Source organism: Tachyglossus aculeatus, chromosome 19, assembly GCF_015852505.1.
Source record: "Tachyglossus aculeatus isolate mTacAcu1 chromosome 19, mTacAcu1.pri, whole genome shotgun sequence".
Taxonomy (NCBI): Eukaryota; Metazoa; Chordata; class Mammalia; order Monotremata; family Tachyglossidae; genus Tachyglossus; species Tachyglossus aculeatus.
In genome coordinates, this window is record NC_052084.1 from 3,243,795 (window position 1) to 3,260,806 (window position 17,012).

Genomic DNA, 17,012 nt, shown 5'->3' on the forward strand with positions numbered 1-17,012 from the left:
TGCACGATAAGCAGAAGTTACTAGAGCTCAAAACTTAAAATCGCTGCCATCTCTCAGACTCCTGAATAATGAGTCATCTGTCTCTAACAAATGCAAAAGGGATAAAAATCAGCAGGGAAGAAAATTGTATTTCGAAAGTTCAGAGAGGCATAATGAACAGAGGCAATAATTTAGCAACACCTGTGCTGGTGGTTCTTTCAAAGAAGAACAAAAGATTGGGGTTAAAAAGATGCAGACAGGCACCAATTCATTTTTCCGTCAAAATCCTCTGATGAGCAGGAGGCAAGAAATTTACCTTCGGTAATTTATGTGGCTGCAAAAAGTGCAGTGTTGATTTCCAAAGCCCCAGACACTTATTTGGTGATGATAATGATGATGAGACAGCCTTATTATCAGAAATTTAGCTGCCAAATGAATCAGTCAATCATATTCCTTGAGTGTTTACTGCTTGCAGAGCATTGGACTAAATGCTTGGGAGAAAGAATACTATATAACAGAGTTGGTAGACACATTCCCCTCCCAGAAGGAGATTACCCCCGGTGACCTAGCATTTTAGGAGTGTAATACAGTGCTAAGCGCTTATTACAGTGCTCTGCACACTGAAAGTGCTCAATAAATACCATCTATTAATAGAATACGCATCCCCTTTCCTTCTTTCTCCTAAGTTATTTTAGGGCCTGTCTCCTCCAGTAATGTCCGCTAAGCTTAGTGTACATCCCCAAGTGCTTAGCACAGTGCTCTGCACATAGCACATATTACCACTACTAGTAATCAGGACATTTGTTAAGCTCCTACTGTGTGTAAAGCACTGTCCTAAGCACTGGGACAGATAGAAGCTTATCAAGTTGGATACAGTCCCTGCCCGCCACAGGGCTTACATTCTAAGTAGGAGGGAGAACAGAGGAGAACACTGAGGCACAAAAAAGTGAAGTGGCTTGCCCAAGGCCACACTGCAGGCAAGTGGTAGAGGTGAGATTAGAACTCAGGTCCTCTGACTCACTGGCCTGTGCTTTTTCCATTGGGCCACGCTGCTTCTCACCTTCCTGATGGATGGATTTCCACTCAGTTCTCCCAAGTGATGTGCTCTGCATAGGATACCATTAGGGAGCTATTAATGATGATAATCATCATTGTTGTGGCATTTGTTAAGCGTTTACTATGTGCCAACCACTATACTAAGCGATGGGGTGGACACAAGATGATCAGGACCCCCATGGGGCTCACAGTCTAAGTAGGAGGGAGAAGAGGTATCGAATCCCCAGTGAGGGAACCTGAGGCTCTGAGAAGTTAAGCGATCCAGATCACACAGCAGGAAAGCGGAGGAGCTGGGATTAAAACCCAGGTCTTCTGACTCCTAGATCTGAGCTCTTTCCACTAGGCCCTGTCGTTTCTTAGCAGTAGTAATCATTCACTGAGCACGCTGAAGGAGAGAGCACTCCTGTGACGACACGCGTCTCCCTCGACAGAGCACAAAGTGATGTAATAACCAACTGTCGAGTACACACGCGGAGCGTTAATCCATGAGGGGAGAATCCTCTAGTGTGAGTTTTTGGTACTCGGGAGTCCCTCGGAAACAGAGCCCCCCTGTTTCGGGAGAAGCAGGACCACCAGATGCATTTCCCCATGGCTGCGTTTCCCTGGGTCCAAGCTCAGGATGGGACAACCGAATGGGAAAAGAGGAGATGAGGGCTTTGTCAGGAAAGACATCTTGGGGAAAATGTGCCTTCAATAAGGCTCTGAAGGTTCGGCATGGCTTCATGGAAAGAGCCCAGCCCTGGGACCCAAAGACCCTGGGTTCTAATCCCAGCTCCATCGTTTCCTTGTTGTGTGACCTAGGGCAAGTCACTTCACTGCTCTGTGCCTCAGTTTCCTCATCTTTTAAATGGGGATGAAGATTGTAAGCCCCAAGTGTCCAGCCTGATTAGCTCGTATCCACCCCAGCGCTTAGTACAGTGACCAGCACACAGTTAAGTGCTTAGTGGAAACCCAAATCATCATCACTGGAGCTGGGGAGGCCCATCCAGGATATTAAAGATCCCCAGGGGAGCGTTGGCCAGAATCTGAAGCACACAGTAAGCCCTCAGCAAATACGACTGAATGAATGAATGAATGAAGAAGCCTGGCAAGCTGGAAAGGCGGGAGAGAGGAAAAGAGGCAGATAGTGAGAGCTTGAAGCCTGCTCCCATTTTCTTAATAATAATAAATGTAGTATCTGCTAGGCACTTACTATGTTCCAGGCACCATACTAAGCACTGGAGTGGATACGAGCAAGTCAGGTGGGACACAGTCCCATGTGGGGCTCAGTCTCAACCCTCATTTTCCAGATGAGGTAACTGAGTCCCAGAGAAGTGAAGTGACTTGCCCAGGGTCACCTAGCAGACAAGTGGCGGAGCCAGGATTAGAAAACCCACATCCTTCTGACCCCCAGGCCTGTGCTCTGGCCACTGGGTCACGCTGCTTCTAACTCTCTGGGCCTCTCAGACTCCGTCCATCTGAGTGAATCAGGTCACTTTCCTGACTCTGCTATTATTAGTTCATTGCTTAACCCTTGTATTTCACCCGGAGGAGGGGCAGGGCATTAAAGTGAAAGCGCCCAGAGAGCACCCAGATGATTCTTCCACCACCCTGCCCCCCTTTCCTCTGAGGTCTGTTTCTGAATGTTTAATGGATTCCATTCCTGGTCTAGGCCCACAGGGATTTTGATTGATCGGAACGATTATTCCCGCGGCAGGCTGGCCGGCAGGAAGAAGTGATGATAATAGTAATAATAATGATGGTATTTGTTAAGCGCTTACTATGTGCAAAACACTGTTCTAAGCGCTGAGGGGGATACAAGGTGATCAGGTTGTCCCACGGGGGGCTCACAGTCTTAATCCCCATTTTACAGATGAGGGAACTGAGGCTCAGAGAATCAATCAATCAATCACATTTATTGAGCGCTTACTGTGTGCAGAGCACTGTACTAAGCGCTTGGGAAGTACAAGTTGGCAACATATAGAGACAGTCCCTACCCAACAGTGGGCTCACAGTCTAAAAGAGTGGGCTCACAGTCTAAGAGAAGTTAAGTGACTTGCCCAAGGTCACACAGCAGACATGTGGCAGAGCCGGGATTCAAACCCATGACCTCTGACTCCAAAGCCGAGGCTTTTTCCACTGAGCCATGCTGCTTCTCTAAGCAGCATGATAAGAAACAGTGTAGCCTGGTGGAAAGATGTTTTGTTTTGTTGTCCGTCTCCCCCTTCTAGACTGGGGTCCCGCTGTTGGGTAGGGACCATCTCTCTATGTTGCCAACTTGTACTTCCCAAGCGCTTAGTACAGTGCTCTGCACACAGTAAGCGCTCAATAAATACGATTGAATGAATGAATGAATGAATGAATGAATGAATGAGCACGGGGCTGGAAGTCACAAGACCTGGCTTCTAATCCCTGCTCTGCGGACTGCTTGCTGTGTGACCCGGGGGCAAATCGCTTCACTTCTCTGGGCCTCAGCTTTTTCTTCTGTTAAATGGGGATTGAATACCTGTTCTCTCTTCTCAATTATGAGCCCCGGGAGGGACGGGGATCGTGTTGGGTATTCTTTCCCAGTGACTGGTACAGTGCTCTGCACACAGTAAGTGCTTAATGAATACTATTACCACAATCAATCAATGGTTTTTATCGAGTCTTTACTGGGTACAGAGTACTATGCTAAGAGCTTGGGTGAGTATAATATTACAGAGTTGGTAGACGTTACCTGCCCACGAGGAGAAAACAATCTAGAGAAGAGACTCTTCTCATACTATTATTACTCCTACTTAGACTATGAGCCTAAATAGGATAGGGACTTTGTCATGACCCGATCATCTCATCTCTCCCCCAGCGCTTAGTACAGTTCTTGGCACATGATAAGTGCTTCGGAAGTACCACCATCGTTAGCATTATTATCAACTGGGCTACTCTAGAGGTGAGTCTGGGTTTGGGGGAGACCAGCCGGAATGAATACAGGCCCCGGTTTTCTTCTTCATGGAAAAATTCACAGAGCCACATGACGGTACAGAAACAAATCCTTTCGGGACTGTTTTAGAATCGCATAGCAACAGAAAGTACAGTAATAGCCCCCGGAAAAACTGCTTCCCGGAGGATAGCCAGTGGGATTCGGAGCTTGTGAGCCCCCCAGCCGGCCAATCTCTAGCCAATCAATCGTCTGGGCCCTACATTTCTACGCTTTAGACCATCGGTCTTTTCGGCATCATCCTGTCTTTTTCCACTCACTCTCATCCTCCTGTCCAAAGCCCCCATTCTTCACTCACTCTAACGGCTTACGGATTGCCATGGGGACACGTAGTTGGCTCTCTGACATAGATGGGGAATAAATCCAATTGCCACTTGCGTAACATCCCAACCTGCTCAGAAGCAGGGTTAACATAGCTGATACATTGGTGGTGCGATCCCTTTTTCTTAAAAGAAAATAGCGAGGGAGAGTTAGAAAGCAGGCTTCTTCAGGTCAGTGAACAGCGTGGAGAAAATCTTGCCTACGAGAGAGAGCACTCCCTCAAGTTCTGCAGATTTCAAGCCCCCTGAAGGCAAGGATCACGTCTACTAATTCTGTTGGACTCTTCTGAGAGCTCTGCATCCAGTAATCCATCTATCAGTGGTATTTATCGAGTACTTACTGTGTGCAGAGCACTGTACAAAGCCCTCAGGAGAGTATGAGACAACAGGGTTGGTAGGCATGTTCTCTGCCCACAAACAGCTTACAGTCTAGAGGGGAGAAATGCTCTTCGAAGCACTTACCACAGTGCTGTGCATACAGAAGGCACCCAAGACACACCACCAAAGGAGAACAAGGAGAGGAAGAGGCTTATTTCCAATCACAGACTCCAAATTTCACATAAGTCTAGACCGCTTCCTTTTCTCCGGTGGCTGCCATTTTAAAGGAGGAAATATTTGGAAACAAAGAAGCCAACTGACACAGCACTCTCCAATAACTATTTTATCCACCCTACAAAAGAGGGTATTGCTCAACACTTTTGTTTGTTTGTTTTTTCCTCTCTCTCTTACTCTAGCAGGGAGAAAATGAGGAAAACAAATGTTGGTTGGGAAAGGCCCTGGATCGCGCTATTGTCTTAAATAGGCTTTTAAAGAGGGGCAATTTACGTGAGCTTGAATGCGTCCCATATGGTTAGAAGAATCAAAACAGCGAAACGCCCCAAGTGAATATCTGGAATTACCTTGCCCTGAAAATCCATATTTGTACGCTGCTTTCGGAGCTGAGGGGTTTCCAAATGGAGGTGACCTTAAGAGAAGTTTATGGAATACAAACTTGCTAGTAGACAGTCAATCAGTGGAAAGTCAACAAGCTGGAGTTTGCGAATAGGGAAACCTCCTTCTAATCCCAGCTCTGCTACTTGCCTGTTGTTGTGATCTTGGGCGAGTCAATTCACCTTTCTGTGACTCAGATTTCTCATCTGTAAAATGGGGATGAAATACCTGCCCTCTCGCCCTTAGACTCTGAGTCCTGTGGGTGGGAAAGGGACTGTGTCCGATGATTAGAGGGGGAGATGGACAATTTAAAAAAAATTATGGCTAGGTAATTGCTGGGGGACTGAGGGTGGGATGAATATCAAGTGTTTAAAGGTACAGAGCTAAATGTATAGGCGATGCAGAAGAGAGAGGGAGGGGGGAATTGAGAGATTAGTCTGGGAAGGCCTCTTGAAGGAGGATGTGATTTTAATCCTGGAATCTAATTTTTCCCATTAATTTCAAACTCCTTCCCCCGCCACTCGATCTTTGACCAAAATTGCTCACGAAAATACAAATTTAGTTAGTATCTGTTTCCTTTTCTCTCCCTGGGCTCTGGGAATCCTTGAAGCTGAACTCACAATCTGGTCTCATCAACGGATTGAAATGTTTTCTGCCAGGCCTTTAACGGCCCAGAAAGGATAAAGTGACAAGAATCCCTTGAGCAGAAGTTCCAAGCAAACTGCAGGCATAAATATGTTTTACTAGATAAAAGGACTGAACAAAAGGATCTTCAAGTTCTCCGTTGAAATTCAGGGTGGAGAAGGCTGATTTGTAGAAGGACAACAGAACTCACGGATAAGTTCAGGGAAGCGCGCTTGCAGTGATTAAAATTAGTTGTAACGAGCCGCAGCTAAAAATATGTGAATACCTAAAATACCTACCTGAGATAATCCCTAACATCTACTCTGTCACTTTCCTGCTCTCAGACCTGGTGAAAATAACAACTTCTCCAGGCCTCAGTGGAAAGAACAAGGGCCTGGGAGAAGACACACAGAAGACCTGGGTTTTAATCTCTGCTCTGCCACTCGCCTGCAGTGTGACCTTGGGCAAGTCACCTAACTCCTCTGTGCCTCAGTTTCCTGATCTGTAAAATGGAGATTCAAAGCCTGTTCTCTCTCCCACTAATACTGTGAGCCCCTTGTGGGACAGGGACCCTGTCCAACTTGATGGACTTGTATCTGCCCCAGGGCTTTGTACAGTGCTTGGCACACAGTTAAAACTTAATGAGAACCACAACTACTAACATCTGAAGCCAAAGGATCTAAGTTGTGTCCCTATGACACGAGAGCCGGCGGTTTTACTGTTCTACAAAATACGCCAGCTTGGTTGTCAACCATGCCAGACGAAACAGTAATGTCACTGAAAATGCATGCATAGTGAAATTGTACGTACTCTCAAAACTATTGCTTACCTCCCAAGGGAACCAGAAATTACTCAGCCACAAGTTCTTTTTGTGCTTTTGCCTTCTGAAATGGGATAGAAATTCTTCTGGGGAATAAGTGGCTTGGAAAACAAAAGAACGTGGGATACCTCAAACCCAAAGGGCATCCAGTCTGTAATGGAAAGAACGCAGGCCCGGGAGTCAAAAGATCTGGGCTCTGCTGCCGAGTGACCTTGGGCAAGTCACGTGTCTTCTCTGTGCCTCAGTTTCCTCATCTGTAAAGTGGGGATGAAATATCCACTCTCCCTCTTTACAACCAGGGTGGTTAAAATTAAAGCGTTCCTCTTTTTGTTTTATATTTTTTTTGTAGTAGTAGTAGTATTTACTGAGTGCATACTGTGTGCAGAGCACTGTACTAAGTGCTTGGGAGAGTACACACAACTAACAGACACATTCCCTGCCCACAGCGAGCTTACAGTATAGAGGGGGCTATAGAAATTAACAGAAATAAATAAATGATGGATACGTATGTAAGTGCTGCAGTTAAAATTAACTCACTGAGCTGGTATATGTTAAGATGCGGGTATATAAGTTAATTCTACATCTTTTCAGGAGAAGCAGCATGGTCTAGTGGAAAAACCATGGTCCTGGAAGTCAGATGACTCGGCTTCTAATCCCACCGCCGCCACTTGTCTTGCTGTGTGACCTTGGGTAAGTCACTTCACTTCTTTGCACCTCATTTTCCTCATCTGTAAAATGGGGATTAGGACTGTGAGCCCTACGTGGGACCGGGACTGTGCCAGACCCTATTATCTTGTATCTGCCCCGGCGCTTCGTACAGTGCCTGGCACATAGTAGGTGCTTAACAAACACCGCAATTATTATCATTATAGTAAGTGTTAAACCAACACCACAGCTGTTAGTATTATCTTTGTACTGATTCCCCACCACTGACTCCGAAGTTGATCAAACAATCGCATTTATTGAGTCTTTACTTTGCGCAGAACACTGTACTAAGCACTTGGGAGAGTACAATAGAACAAAGGTGGGAGACATGATCCCTGCCCACAAGGAGCTTACAGTCTAGATGGGGAGTCCTCATCATTCCAACCTGCCTAAGTCAAAGCCTGAAGCCTGAAGCACCCCGATATTCACTACAGCTTCACCCAACCTGGGCAAGTCCAACCAAATACTAATTGCCTTCAGTTAGCCCCGAGGAATTCCTCCATCTTCCAATCGGCGTGACTTTGGGGCTTGTTGTTGGCAGAGGGAGGGAGAGAGACCGTCTGTGCCTTTCGAACTAATCATCAGATAGATAAGTACATCTCGGTTCTTAGAAGAGTTGATTGAATTCTTTCAAATTATAGCCATTTCAGATCAGGTCATCAAGACGAGCATTGAAGACCGTAATTGTAGAGACGATGATTTGCAGTGAGGAATATTCCCGGGGGTCTGAGAAAGATAGACGGCCTGGACAGAAAAAAATAGGAGAACGGAGGGGAGAATGGGGAGAAGCCCCCTCTAGACTATAAGCTCGTTGTGGGCAAGGAGAGTGTCTGTTTATTGTTATAGTGTACTCTTCCAAGCGCTTAGTACGGTGGTCCGCATGCAGTAAGCGCTCTATAAATGCGATTGACTGATTGAGTCACAGCAATGGGGGAGGGAAGCCAGAGAGGAGAGACTGAGAAGGGGGGATTCATACCTCTTCTGTATCCACCACCAGGATATTAATGAGATGTGGCAGGGAGGAGATTTAGAGTCTGTTCAGATCAGTGCTCTGAACAAATAATGATTAAATTTCCATCAAATCTGCCCGACGGCAGGGCTCGCCACTGTTTGAAAAGATGGAGTCAGTGCTACCAGAGGAGTGCTTTTGGAGCTGGATCGTTCCAGGCTCGCTGTGTGAAGACGTCACAAAAGGTGGGAGAATGGCCAGATTAGGGGGTGAGCATCTTAGAGTCCAAATTCCCATCGCAGGATCTGAGGCAGAACCAGTGAAGGGAAGCAGCATGGTCTAGTGAATAGAGCAAGGGCCCGGGAATCAGAGGACATGGGTTCTAATCCCGGATCTTCACCTTGTCTGCTGTGTGACCTTCGGCAAGTCACTTCACTTCTCTGGGCCTCATTTACCTCATCTGTAAAATGGGGATTCATTCATTCATTCAATCGTATTTATTGAGTGCTTACTGTGTGCAGAGCACTGTACTAAGCACTCGGAGAGTACAATTTGGGAACAAATAGAGACCATCCCTACCCGACAATGGGTTCACCGTCTAGAAGGGGAGAGACAGACAACAAAACAAAACAAATCAAGTAGACAGACATCAATAGCATCAATATAAATAAATAGAATTATAGATATATATGCATCATTAATGAAATAAATAGAATAATAAATATGTACATATAAACACAATATGTGGTGAGCCCCATATAGGACAGGGACTCTGCCCAACTTGATTACCTTATGTCTACCCCAGCTCTTAGAACAGTGTTTGGCACACAGTAAGCGCTTAACAAATACCAATTATTATCTTTATAGTGAAGAGTCCAACAGAAGGAAAAATCGAACCACTGAAACGAGTTGTTTGTGTCGACAGAGTGATGGTGAGCATCGGTGGAACCCAGACTTCAACCACTGAAACTTCCCAACCAGATTGTAAATGCCTTGAGGTCAGAGACTGTCTCTTACATCTCTTATATGCTTCAACCATCTACTACAGTGCTCTGAACACAAAAGGTTATTTTTTTGTTTGCTTTTTTAATGGTATTTGTTAAGTGCTTACTCTTTACGAGACACTGTACCAAGCACTGGGGTAAATACAAGTCCTTGTCCCACACTGGGCTCACAGCCTTAATCCCCATTTTTACAGACGAGGTAACTGAGGCAAAGAGAAGTTAAATGATTTGCCCAAGGTCACACGGCAGACAAGTGTTGAAACCGGGTTTAGAACCCAGGTCCTCTGACTCCTGGGCCTGGGTTCTTTTCTCTAGGCCAAGCTGCTTCTCTCAACTGAATAGCAGTTGTTCAATCACTGTGATTGCTAGAGAGGTTTAAATACTACATGCAATTCACTATACTGAACCCCCATTTGACTGGAAAATAAGAGTCTCCCTCCCTCTCTCCCCCTCTTCCCCCTCTCCATCCCCCCACCTTACCTCCTTCCCCTCCCCACAGCACCTGTATGTATGTATATGTGTTTATATGTATTTATTACTCTATTTATTTTATTTGTATCTATTTATTCTATTTATTTTATTTTGTTAATATGTTTTGTTTTGTTCTCTGTCTCCCCCTTCTAGACTGTGAGCCTGCTGTTAGGTAGGGACCGTCTCTATATGTTTCCAACTTGTACTTCCCAAGCGCTTAGTACAGTGCTCTGCACACAGTAAGCGCTCCATAAATACGATTGAATGAATGAATGAATGAATGAAACCTTGGCCCAAAGGAGAATTATATTAAAGACTCTTTAGGGAAAAGAAAGGGCAGATAGATCTGGAAGACAGCACAAATCTGGGAATTGGAGGCCGCGGGAGCTAGTCTCAGCTCTGTCACCAGCCTGCTGTGTGACCACAGGGAAGTCCCTTTGCCTCTCTGGACCTCAGTTTTCCTGACCTGCCAAATGGGTACAACTATACCTAACGGTAGGGGAGAAGCAAAGTTGTGGCAAAGCCAAAATGACATCATAGATGGGAAAAATTAGCCCCAAACGCATTCAAGATGCTCCGTTCCGTGATCCAAAATGCTGACTCCAGACATTTGATTTCTTGGCCATCCTTCGCCTCGGGTGTTGCTAGCCAAAGGTTTCCACGTGGCCTGGTGTCGAGCCGGGGCTGGCTCCCTTCAGGATGAGCTGGACCCTGGATTATGGATATCCTCAGACCCCTGCCTCCGGCGGGGGCCAGAACCTCGCCAAAATCCCTTTGGAACAATTGTCAGGATATTATTGAATTATTATTGAGTATTATTATTATTATTGAGTTGAAGTGACACAAACGGAAATCTTTTGAAGCGACTCAAATGGCCCTGGGTCAGAGAGGAAGGAGTGAGGGGTTTCTGGGGCTATTTAGCGGGGAGGGGGTGCCCCTCAGCTACCTCCGCCAAGCTTCCGAGAGCCTGTCAGCTGTATTTATTGAGCGCTTACCGTGTGCAGAGCACTGTACTAAGCGCTTGGGCGAGTACCATAGAACAATAGAGCAGACACATTCCCTGCCCACAGCGGGCTAACGGTCTAGAGAGCCGTTTCTAGAAATGACCGGTAGCGTTGCTAGATGTAGAATCTGCCAAGGAAGGATCTCTCAGCTTGTCGGTCTCTAGCTCGTTGTGGGCAGGGAATGTGTCTGCTTATTGTTGCATTGCACTCTCCCAAGTGCTTAGTACAGTGCTCTGCAAACAGTAAGCGCTCAATAAATACAACTGAATGAATGAATGAAAGGAGATGGAAATCTGGCCTGGAGGGAGAGGAATAATAATAATAACAATAATAATAATAATGGCATTTATTAAGCACTTACTATGTGCAAAGCACTGTTCTAAGTGCTGGGGAGGTTACAAGGTGATCAGGTTGTCCCCCGGGGGGCTCACAGTCTTCATCCCCATTTTCCTGATGAGGGAACTGAGGCCCAGAGAAGTGAAGTGACTTGCCCAAAGTCACACAGCTGACAATTGGCGGAGCTGGAATTTGAACCCGTGACCTCTGACTCCAAAGCCCGGGCTCTTTCCCCTGAGCCACGCTGCTTTTCTAGGAAGAGGTGTAGAGCTGGACCTGGTGACTGCTTGTCAGTATTGATTACCACAGGACAGACGTTTAGGAGAGCCATTAACCTAGTGGATCTAAAACAGGAAAGACAAACCCCTTGGGGTGAATAAGAAAACCTTTCAGGGCAGACATTTCAGGGTCTCTAACAAGGTTAATTCCCATTAGTGCACAAAAAAAATCGATTTCTGGGCAGTGTTCTCCGTGTATAACTATCTGGTGGGCGGTCTGAAGAGTGAGAGAAGAGTAGCCGGAAGCCTCAGTGTAGCAACGTGTAGGCCAAAGAGCAATGTGGCTTAGTGGATAGAGCACAGGCCTGGGAATCAGAAGGACCTGGGTTCCAATTCTGACTCCGCCGCTTGGCTGCTGTGTGACCTTGGGCCAGTCACTTCACTTCTCTTGGTCTCAGCGCCCTGATCTGTAAAATGGGAGTTAAGACTGTGAGCCCCACATGGGTCAGGAACTGTGTCCAACTTGATTTGCTCGTATCCACCCCAGCCCTTAGAATCATGCCAAGCTAACAAATACCACGGTTATTATTATTAGAGTATGTATTGAGCCTCCACTGAGAGCACTGAACTGTACTAAACGCTTGAGAAAATGTAAAAGAAACACTATTATTTTGGTATTTGTTTAGCTCTTATTAGGTGTCAAGTTCTAAACGTTGGGGTACATAATAATAATAGTAATAATAATGGTATTAAGTGCTTATTAGGTGCCAAGCACTGTTCTAAGTGCTGGGGTAGATACAAGGTAATCAGGTTGTCCCACGTGGGGCTCACAGTCTTAATCCCCATTTTACAGATGAGGTAACTGAGGCACAGAGAAGTGAAGTGACTTGCCCAAAGTCACACAGCTGACAAGTGGCGGAGCTGAGATTAGAACCCACGACCTCTGACTCCCAAGCCTGTGTTCTTTCCACTGAGCCACGCTGCTTCACGTTCCCTGCCCCAAAAGGCCTTCTAAACGGGGAGGTTTGTTGTTTGTATATGTTGCCAACTTGTACTTCCCAAGCGCTTAGTACAGTGCTCTGCACACAGTAAGCGCTCAATAAATACGATTGAATGAATGAATCTCCTTCTGAGTTTCAGCTTCAGATCACTGCATCTTTCAGAGAAGAGTTGTTCAATCATTCAGTCAGATTTATTGAGCGCTTACTGGGAGCAGAGCACTGTACTAAGCTCTCCCAAAAGTGCAATATAGCAGAGTTGGTAGACAAACTCCCTGCCCACAAGGAGCTTACAGTCTAGAAGGAGGAGTTTCAGGCCTCTATCTAGACATTTATTGCTTAACGTTACCACTAAAACCATTGCAGAATTCGGGGCTTCTCAAGGGAATTTGGAGCCTTCCGATCTGTTAGGGATCTTTGAAGAAATACAGAAATTCCTGATCGTCACACAGAGCAATCTGTCAGAGACTATTTAGAAGCCTACTGCTTGTAAGACTAGGCGTATAAATGGATTTTCACGTGGGCGTAGATATTTATCTCCCCTGAAGGCTTTTCCCAAGATAGCCCCTCATTTCTAGTCATTCCCCTTTCAGTGTCAGGGGGATACTTTGTGGTCGCTTTGTAGCCAACACAACCAAAATGCTTTAGTCAGTTCCTTCTTTGCTTTCAAAACCGCTCTCCTCTGCTGACTTTTCTGCTAAAGGCCCCGATCCGAAGAGTAGAGTTTTGCTCTCCCCTGTCTGAGACTCTGAAAGCAGAGGGGAGAGTAAGAATTCAAATCCTCTTGTCAGCAAGAAGCGTGAGAAGCGGCCCCGTCTGGAAACTCACTGTGGGCAGCGAATGTGCTGGTTGTTGCTGTATTGTACCCTCCCGAGAGTTTAGTACGGTGCTCTGCACGCAGTGAGCGCTCAATAAATACGATCGACTGATTGAAAGAGCACTGGCCTAGGAGTCAGAGGAGCTAATCTCAGCTCTGCCACAGTGGAAAGAGCACGGGCTTGGGAGTCAGAGGTCATGGGTTCTAATCCCGGCTCCGCCACTTGTCAGCTGTGTGACTTTGGGGAAGTCAGTTAACTTCTCTGTGCCTTAGTTCCCTCATCTATAAAATGGCGATTAAGATGGTGAGTCCCACGTGGGACAACCTGATTGTCTTGTATCCTCCCCAGCGCTTAGAACAGTGCTTGGCACATAGTAAGCACTTAACAAATACCATCATTATTATTCTCCGTGCCTCAGTTCCCTCCTCTACAAAATAGGAATTCAATACCTGCTCTCCCTTGTACATAAATCGTGATTCCCCATATGGGACCTGATTATCTCGCATCTACCCCAGCACTTAGTACAGCACTTCACACGTAATAAGAGCTTCACAAATACCACAATTATTAGTAATAGCATCTTATACATAATCGATGGGGGTTTCAGAGGAAAAAATGGATAAACTGGATGCGTGAATAAATCAGTGAAGGTAGCATGTTAATTGATCTGGCAGTGAACTGACAAATACTGATATTTCTGTAGCGACAAGACCTGGGGAGGATGAAAGTAATCAGGGAGTGCTTCCTGGAGGAGGTGGCATTGCAGAAGGTTTTGAATTGGCAGACGTGGAAAGGGAGTTTCAGTTTGGCCCGCCTCCCAGGATAAATATGTTTCTCCCGGCATCTGCTGGGCCTCATCTTTCATGCTGAGCACAGGAAACCACATTTACATTTAACAGCAGCAATAAATTGAGCTTCAGTGGTGTGTGTCCTCTTTTCCCTTCCCCCTCCCCCAGCTGGTTGGCAGGGAGAGACAGTCCTGGTCTCCTATCCAAAAAAAAATCGTCAGGGCGACGAGAAGGAAGTCATACTAGGGATTTAATGAGTGTCAGGCCCGAACCTAAAATAAATCGAATACAGTCAGATTCTTCCCTGGATAAGTGGGTTTACTTAACGAGTACATATATAGCCTAAAGGTACAAACCTAAAATTTCAGTTCATTCATTCATTCATTCATTCATTCGTATTTGTTGAGCTCTTACTGTGTGCAGAGCACTGTACTAAGCACGTGGGAGAGTACAATATAACAATAAACAGATACATTTCCTGCCCACAGTGAGCTTAGAATCACAAAAGATTTGTTTTCAAGCATCGTAATCAACCCAAAGACAAAACCCTTTTGGGACAAGACCGGGACACAGAATATTTTGGGATACCAGGGAAGCTTTGAAGAGAGAGCACTGGATTGGGAGTCAAAAGTCCAGGGTTCTAATCCCACATCTATCACCGCGTGACTTTGGGTAAATCACGTAACCTCTCTGGGCCTCTGTTTCCTCATCTGTAAAGTGGGGATGATATAGATGCTCTCCCATGAGTCCTGTCGGGGACAGTTACTGGGTCCCGTCTGGTCTTCCTATATCTCCTTCCCCGGGTCTTAGCCCTGAGTAGGAACTTTATACAATCGGGACTACGGGGATTAGGGCCCCCGTTGGAAATAGGGGTACGGGTCACTGATGGCTTTGTGGACAAATAAAGTCAGCCCCTGGGAAAGTGACAAATGATGACACTGTGCTAAAATAGCTTGAAATTCTAAGGCACCTGGTGATTCAAATGGCACAGAGCTGGTCTTTCTGGCTAATGAAGGAAGCAGCATTGCCCAGCGGCTAACGCCCAGGCTTGGGAGTCAGAAGGACCAGGGTTCTGAGCCCAGCTCTGCCACTTGTCTGCTGTGTGACTTAGGGCAACTCCCTTCACTTCTCTGGGCCTCAGTGACCTCATCTGTAAAATGGAGATTGAGACTGTGAACCCCATGTGGGACGGGGACTGCGTCCAATCTGATTTACTGGTATTTGCCTCCAGATCTTAGTGCGGTGCCTGACATATAGTAAGCGTTTAACAAATACCACTTTTTTTTTTTTTAATATAACCCTCCGGTTCACTACATCCAGTTTTTCCAGCCATGGCACTTTCCAATCAGAGCCCTGATTCCTCTTTAAGACTTGAATCTTTTCTGGCGATAAGCGGTGAATGCTAAAATGCTTTTGGGTGTTGCTTTAGAGGAAACCAAACCAGCCAAGCGAGCAAATGCGTAATCGCAATGACATTCCACCCTGAAAAGTCCTTGACTCTACTGATGCATGAGAGAGAAGCACCATGTTCAGTGGAAAGAGCCTGGGCCTGGGAGATGGATGACCTGGGTTTTAATCCCAGCTCTGCCACTTGCCTGTTGTGTGACCTTGGGCAAGTCACTTCACTTCTCCGGGCCTCAGTTTCCTCATTTGTAAAATGGGGATTCAACCCCCATTCTGCCTTCCCCTTTGACTGTGGACTTCATGTGGGGCAGGGACTGTGTCCAACCTGATTAATATTAATAATAATAATGGTATTTGCCAAGCGCTTACTATGTGCCAAGCCCTGTCCTAAGCACTGGGGTAGTTACACGATCATCGGGTCCCACATGGGGCTCACAGCCTAAATAGGAAAGAGAACGAATATGGAATCCCCATTTTACAGATGAGGGAAGGAGGCACAGAGAAGTGAAGCAACTTCCTCAAAGTCACACAGCAGGTGACTAAAGCTGGAGGTGGGATTAGAACCCAGGTTCTCTGACTCGTGGACCCTGCTCCTTCCTCAGGCCTTGGTGATTACCTTACATTTTAAGAGCTTAATAAACATCATTATTATACTACTATTGAAAGCTGGAACAACTTAAACATGTCCCCTGGAGCCAGATTGACTGGAAGTTCAAGACTTTACCCTCAACTTGTCCCTAATCATAGTGCCCATGCATACTTCCACCTCCAAACTCACACAGAGATGGACCAGAGTGAGTCTGAAAAGAGACCTTTCTAATTTGGGGGAATTTTTTTTTTAAAAATGGCACTTGCTCAGCATTTTCAATGTGCCAGACACTGTACTAAATGCTGGGTAGATACACGATAATTAGGTTGAACACAGCCCCTGTCCCACATGGGGCTCACAGTCTTCATCCCAATTTTACAGATGAGGTAACTGAAGTACAGAGAAATAATGTCATCTGCTCGTAGTAAGAGCTTAACAAACACCATCATTATTGTTATTATTAGAATTATCTTTCTGTTGCACTCTTCCAAGCTCCAGCACAGGATTCCGTTCACAGTAAGCGCTCAACACATACAACTGATTGATTGATTCCCAATGAATGACTGAACCAATGCACTATTTCCGGATGGGATGTTCCAATCACTCGCACAAATGCAGACTGGAATTCTCATTCTAACCTGGTGGTGAATTCAACACTGTTGTTTCTTTTTTGCCGTCTGATTCTTAGACAGTAGTCCCTTTACTGAATGGCAGGCTGTAAACCTGGATGCATTTTGATTAATTCAGATATCCCAATTCCCACTTGAAGTCCACCCAGACTGTAATTTCTCCCCATCCCCTCTCCCCAGACCCAATCACGAAGCTCGGAAGAGGCGCCTCTAATCACCGCGCAAATCTGCTGAAATCCTGGCAATTTTGCAGATCTTATTTTTAACAGCTGATGAGGCAACGGAAGTCATTACTGAGGTGAATATCAGGGCAAATGCAAATCCCAGAAAATCCACACTCCTGCCTCTGGAGCTGGAGCTCTTCCAAATCACAACAGATCTATGAATTATGGAAAGGAGCTGATGGAAATTGAA

The 17,012-nt window shown here is 45.9% G+C and overlaps 1 protein-coding gene across 6 annotated transcripts in view; it reads right to left on the reverse strand.

The window, feature by feature from the left end:
* The window catches only part of RGS7 (regulator of G protein signaling 7), a 143,751-nt gene that overhangs the window by 99,509 nt on the left and 27,230 nt on the right, over positions 1–17,012 (reverse strand). The gene's annotated exons all lie outside the window — the stretch shown is intronic.